Source organism: Hyperoodon ampullatus, assembly GCF_949752795.1.
Source record: "Hyperoodon ampullatus genome assembly, chromosome: 18".
Taxonomy (NCBI): Eukaryota; Metazoa; Chordata; class Mammalia; order Artiodactyla; family Ziphiidae; genus Hyperoodon; species Hyperoodon ampullatus.
Window position 1 is genome coordinate 9,092,301 of NC_136931.1, and position 5,918 is coordinate 9,098,218.

Below are 5,918 nucleotides of genomic sequence, written 5' to 3' on the forward strand. Positions count from 1 at the left end.
GACAGTGTGTGACGGGAGAGTTCCCTTGCGTTGTTCTTCCCAAAGATGCCCAGAGAGACAGGTGCGTTCTCATGACTAGGAGAGAAAGGAAAAGAGGTGTTCATGTTTCCCATTCCATCTAATCTTATAGCTAATTGAGAGGTTTTTAGGGAGAGAAGAGAGATGTGAGTCATGAGCTCTTTTTCTGCTATTTACCCCAGAATATGATCACACATTAAGGGCACATACACATACACACACACACGTGATTATAGATACCACAACCTTCATGATATTCTCGGGATAATGGGATAACAAGCAATTTTTGTTTTCTTCTTTTGGATCATTCATATTTTAAAATTTTTTCCCTCATGAGCAGAGGACGAATAAGAATATGGATTTCTTTATTTTATTTCTTTATTTTACTGAAGTATAGTTGATTTACAGTGTTGTGTTTAATTACTGCTGTATATAGCAAAGTGATTCAGTTGTATATATATATACATTCCTTCTTTTTTTAATATTCTATTCCATTATGCTTTCTCACAGGATATTGGATATAGTTCTCTGTGCTCTGTAGTAGGACCTTGTTGTTTATCTGATTGTGGATTTCTTTAAAATGATAAGAATATATCGCCGTCAACATTTCAGAATAACAAGATAATACGGCTTTCCTGGTACAACGGAGCCACCCTCTTTACATATGGTGGGAGGTAGCTGTGGATAACGCTTGTCCTGATTTCCAGTTGTGGTGGCATTTCAGGCCCTGATGAAAGATACCGTGAGCTTCTTGGGGGTGCCTTGATCACTCAGGGGTGCCTGTCCCGTCACTACATATCAAGCTTAATCCTCATCTGAGGAGGACATCACCTAACTGATTCCATAATACGTCTGCCATCCCAGAGTCCCATCGTCCAAATCTTCCACCTTCTGGGGGAAGTACATACAAATGTATATGTACACATATATAATTTATTGGGTGGCTGGCTCATCAAGTATATTGGTTTTTCATAGCTCCACTATTGTCAGCATATTTCAGATTGGATTTGCCGCTGACATGGTTGAATGAAAAAATACTGACATGTTTCAGTATTGCACTTGACATTTTTAGTATTATTATTAGTGGTTTCATTCCATGTAGTGTCATTGTCCAAATGGGATCGTTCTCCAAAAAAAATCCAACTGCTGTTTGATTCTGAAGAGGTGCCTGGCTTTTGGGTGCTGAGCTTTATACCGCCCGTGGAGCTTCGAGGGAAGAGGTGTCAAACCATGGTGCAAATTGCTCGTGACACTTGTTGCCCAGAAAATTCCTGCAGAGCTAATTTGGAACTTATTTCTGGGAGAGATCTTTTCTTGAAGAGAAGGACCCTTTTCAACCTCACCCTAATTAACAAAGTGTCATCATGATTCTAAGCAGAATAATCCTGCTCTCTCCTTTCCAACGACCTTGACCATATCTGTCAGTCCTTGAACAGTCCTTGCAAACTTACATTTGACCCCAATTTCCTATAAGCCCTCACAGAATCACCAAGGCAAATACAGAAGCTCCAAGTTTATATATACATATTCCACAAACAAGGCTTGGCAGGAAGACATAAACAAAATGTATTTATTCTTCTATGCTACAAAGCACCAACGTTCGTTTGCATATAAATAGAGTCATTTCATATTCAAAGTTTAATTTTTAGCAAAATGTCCCAGAAAGAAGACTCCAGGAATAGGCCACCTCATGGAGAAGTAGAATTTGAGTTATTTCTTCATGAAGAGCTGTTTCTGAGGCGCTGGCTGCCAGGGTGTGACGAACTGGGTAGGCACATGTTCAGGTCACGTTGGAGAAGGTGACCAGCAAAGGGGGCCTCTGTCATCTGTTACTCAGCTTGAAGTTGTAAAGAACAGCTCTCTCCAACTGAGTTGACTTCGTAGCGAATCACCTTCTCCCCAGCCTTGAGCCCAGTTTAAAATGGAGCGTTCTGGAATAATCAGTGTTTATTTATCAATCCCCCTGCGTCCTCCAATGAGCGTCTCTTGAATGTAAGGGGATTCTTCTGGAATGTGTAGACCGCTCAGGCCCTAATTGCTCGGACCTGTTGAGAAAGAGACATGTTTATCTCTTGCTGGGTTGCTGTCAAAAAAGAATGGGTGTATTTCTATCAGTGAAGCACTGCTCTGACAATTTGTCCCTGGAGATAAATGGCGTTTTCCATAGAGGCTTTAAATAGGAGCCATAATGGGAGTGTATGGAACGGAGCTGAATAATTAGATCGTTCTCCATAAATCCTGCCGTGAAGTCATTCACACAGGACGATTTCCAGGGCTGTATGTTAGCACACAGCTGTATGCGGTGTGGACACAGCTGTGTCCTGTGAGGGATGATAGGTAAGTAAATCACAGATGATTGAGACATGGAGAGAACTTAACTCCGTGTTTTCCCCGTAGAATTTGTCTCCTTTGCCGAAGGAACACCCATATTAATTTGTTTTTATTGCTACCAATATGGTACTTACATATTTGTATGGTAGTAGCAGGAGCCGTCTTCACTTACTTGTTTTGAATTCCATTTTTAAATGTAAATATATCAGATGCATCTTGTTTATGACAGGTGGGAATAAGAAACACCCCATTAAGACAGGAAAAACAGGTGTTTCTGGTCAATTTGAACGGCGTCTCCTTGAGGTGTGTTAGCTGGAGTACAAGAGGGGTTAAAGATATCTCATGCCTCCCATTTGTGCGTTTGTCGACCTTCTAAAATAATGTAGAAGTTTCTATATGTGTATACTACTCTACTGGATTTGGAGTTCCCTCAGGGCAAGGCCATGTTTTAGTTCCTGTTGTATCCAGAGCACCTAATAAGGCAGATAATAAGGCAAAGAGCAGGGCTTTTAAAGTAAGTGCCATTTTTTTTAACCCCAGAGAGAAGCTCCCTTGAGCCTTGTATGTATAGTAGGCTTTTGTACGATCAGGCCTCCCGAGATGGCCGTTGTCTTGCTCTCTGTACCTCCACTGCCTCACCTACACTCTACTCACCTGACTGCCCTTCCTACACACTTGCCCCACCCGAGCTAGTGATTGTTCTAACCCTTAGATCAGAACATCTCCGCCTATTAGCTTATTAAAAGGGCAGGGAGGGGCCTCGTGTCCCTCTGCTAGTTTCCCTGGTAACTGATGAGCCCACCTGATGTCAATTCCCCTTATAACCGGTAAGCTCGCCTGCCCGCGGGTAGCAAAGCCGGCCGCCATGTTCTCCCCGCGCTGTGCAGCACACGCTCCAGGACCTTGCTTCACACAGGTAAGCTCCCCCGATGTCTTTGTCGCTGATTCCGGGCTCTTTCTTCCGTCTTGAAGCTGGGCGAGCACAGGCCTTGCAGGCTGGCGGGGTGCAGCCCGACGGTGGGCAGAGCCAGCCTGGAGACCGAGGAAACGCCTGTGAGCGCCGAGATGTCGGGAATTCAGGAAGCGGGTGAGGAGGAATGGAACGTTGCTTGGCCGTCGACTAGCGTGGGGGGCCCCCAAGTTGGGGGTGTAATCCTGCAGGTTGCAGGGGTATTTCTGGGGCGGCCGTCCACTAACATGGGGGGCCCAGAATTTCCAGGGGGCGATCCTAAAAGTTGCGGGGGGAAATCCTGGGGTGGCCGTCCACTAGTACGGGGGCCCCTGGGGCGGCTTCCTTGATAAAGGGGGGCCGCCAAGAGGGTACGGAGAACTCATAGACACCCCTAAGGCTGTTGCGGAGATACTGGCCGTCATTACAACGGGAAAATAGAAGTTAGACTGTAAGGCGGTGGCCGCAGCTGTGGGCTGGCTGGTGCTTGTTACAATAAGACGGGCTCTGGGCTGAGCAACAATGGCTTCAGTGTGGAATGAGTCAAACTGCTGGGTCTACAGCGAGATGCTGTTGTCGTCGTCTTCTGGGAAACTCGACCCAGCTAATGTGACTAGGTGGGCGCAGCCGAGAGTGGTGGGGAAAGACTCTGCCCGTCCTCCTGTCTCCATATCAGAAGGACCCCCGTGGGTAAACGTCACTGTACAGCTAACTGCCCGTGAGCCTCCCTGGGCTAGGCTGTGTGGACTGGAGTAGGCTGGTTTCCGGACACACAAGTCCAACTATTAGGATTAACTGTGTTTTCTTTGGAAAGACCTGATGCGCCCACCCCTAATGGTACATAGCGTGGGGAAGCAGACCTGTACTGTGACTGCTGACCCCTGGCTAGGCCACCAGAATGTTTCTCGTAGAGCCCGGGCCTTCCCCTCCCCATGGGGGTGGCCTTGCCTTCCTCGTAACTGGACAGGATGCTGTGGCCATAGATGCCCTCTCAACTGACCCGGTAAGTGCGTGGCTCCAGGATTTGCCCACGTCCTGGTGAATGACTGTTCTTAGCATACTAGGTATCTTACTCTTGATGCTTTTTTAGCTTCTGGTGTCTGTATTGTATTTGTGGTGTCTGGTTGCAGTGCCCCTCTACATACCTGACCCCAGGGATATTGAGGAAGAGAGGCAGACCAAGATGGTAAGGGTTGTGCAGGGTATGTAGGGCTGCAGTGTATGGTCAAGCCACCCAAGATGGCTGTTGTCTTGCTCTCTGTATACCCCTTGTCTCTGTCGCAGACTCTGGGCTCTTTCTTCGGTCTTGAAGCTGGGCACGCATAGGCCTTGTAGGTCTGTGGGGTGCAGCCCAACAGCTTTGCTCTGAAATTAGCTTGGAGCACACCGTGGTTCTACTTAGAGGGTGGCCCTGCCTGGTACGGTCATCTAAGCAATGCTGGTGAGTTGCCTTTTAAGAAAAATAGTGGATATGGGAAACTGACAAAGAATGGTGGAAATTCTGCCAGCTGGGTGCTATGGGGAAAGAATGGGTCCGTGTTTCCTGAGCTGTTTTTCATGGATGAGATGGACCCGAAGGATGGCCAGCCATGCTAAATGGACCACACTCAAAGGATCAACTCATGGATAGGCAGACGTTTGAAAAAACAAGTGTGTAGGGATCTGGCCCATCCTAAATTTATCCCCGCGACTTTTGAATTCAAGAGTATTTTCCTTTAGGAGAAGGGTGCTGAATCATTCTTTTATAAGTATGAAGGAATAGCTCTTTTTTTTTTTTTTCTTTCATGGCCCTGAGAAGGGCCTTTTGTCAGTAAACAAGAGCTTCACAGCCAAAGACTGCAATGAAACTTAGCCGCCGAAACCATACAGAGTGCGTCCCTGGCGTTTGAGCGCGTAAACCACGTCCATGGCGGTGACAGTCTTGCGCTTGGCATGCTCGGTGTAGGTGACAGCGTCGCGGATCACATTCTCCAAGAACACCTTCAGCACCCCGCGGGTCTCCTCGTAGATAAGACCAGAATTACGCTTCACACCACCACGCCAGGCGAGGCGGTGGATAGCCGGTTTGGTGATGCCCTGGATGTTATCACGGAGAACTTTACGATGACGCTTGGCGCCCCCGCTTCCCCAGACCCTTTCCACCCTTGCCTCGGCCAGACATGACTAAGAGCTACTCCTAACCTCTTACAGCAGGACTAGGTCTTTGACATCACTGAAACTTAATGAATACATTGGGGGTTCTTCCTTTTCCTCTTCAAATTTCATGTGTTCCCAGTGTTCCCAAATTGGGTTGGTTTGGGTGTCATTTGTGACAAGTAATCAAGACCAATGTTGGCAAGCCCAAGAGGTGGGCACAACTAGTCTTTAATGTCTGGTAGCATTCTTTTACTACATGCTTCCCCTGACTCTGCAGGGGCCTCCTGCTTTCCTGTTCTTTCACTTTGATGTCCCACTGTCTCTACATCTTCTCAGTTGAGACACCGTCCTGTCTTAGGGAACAGTAGCAATGATGGTTTACAGGCATGAGCTCTGGATTCAAATAGACACAAGCCTCTCTTTGGCTGATGACTTACTGTCTTATCTTGAGCAATTATATAATCTTTCAGAACCTCAGTGTCTT

General features: G+C 46.9%; 1 pseudogene across 1 annotated transcript; it reads right to left on the reverse strand.

Annotated features, from left to right (window-relative positions):
• Positions 1-5,146: 5,146 nt before the first annotated feature.
• LOC307066724 (histone H4-like) lies at positions 5,147-5,459 on the reverse strand (annotated as a pseudogene). The gene has a single exon. The product of its transcript is annotated as a histone H4-like (transcript).
• Positions 5,460-5,918: the final 459 nt, after the last annotated feature.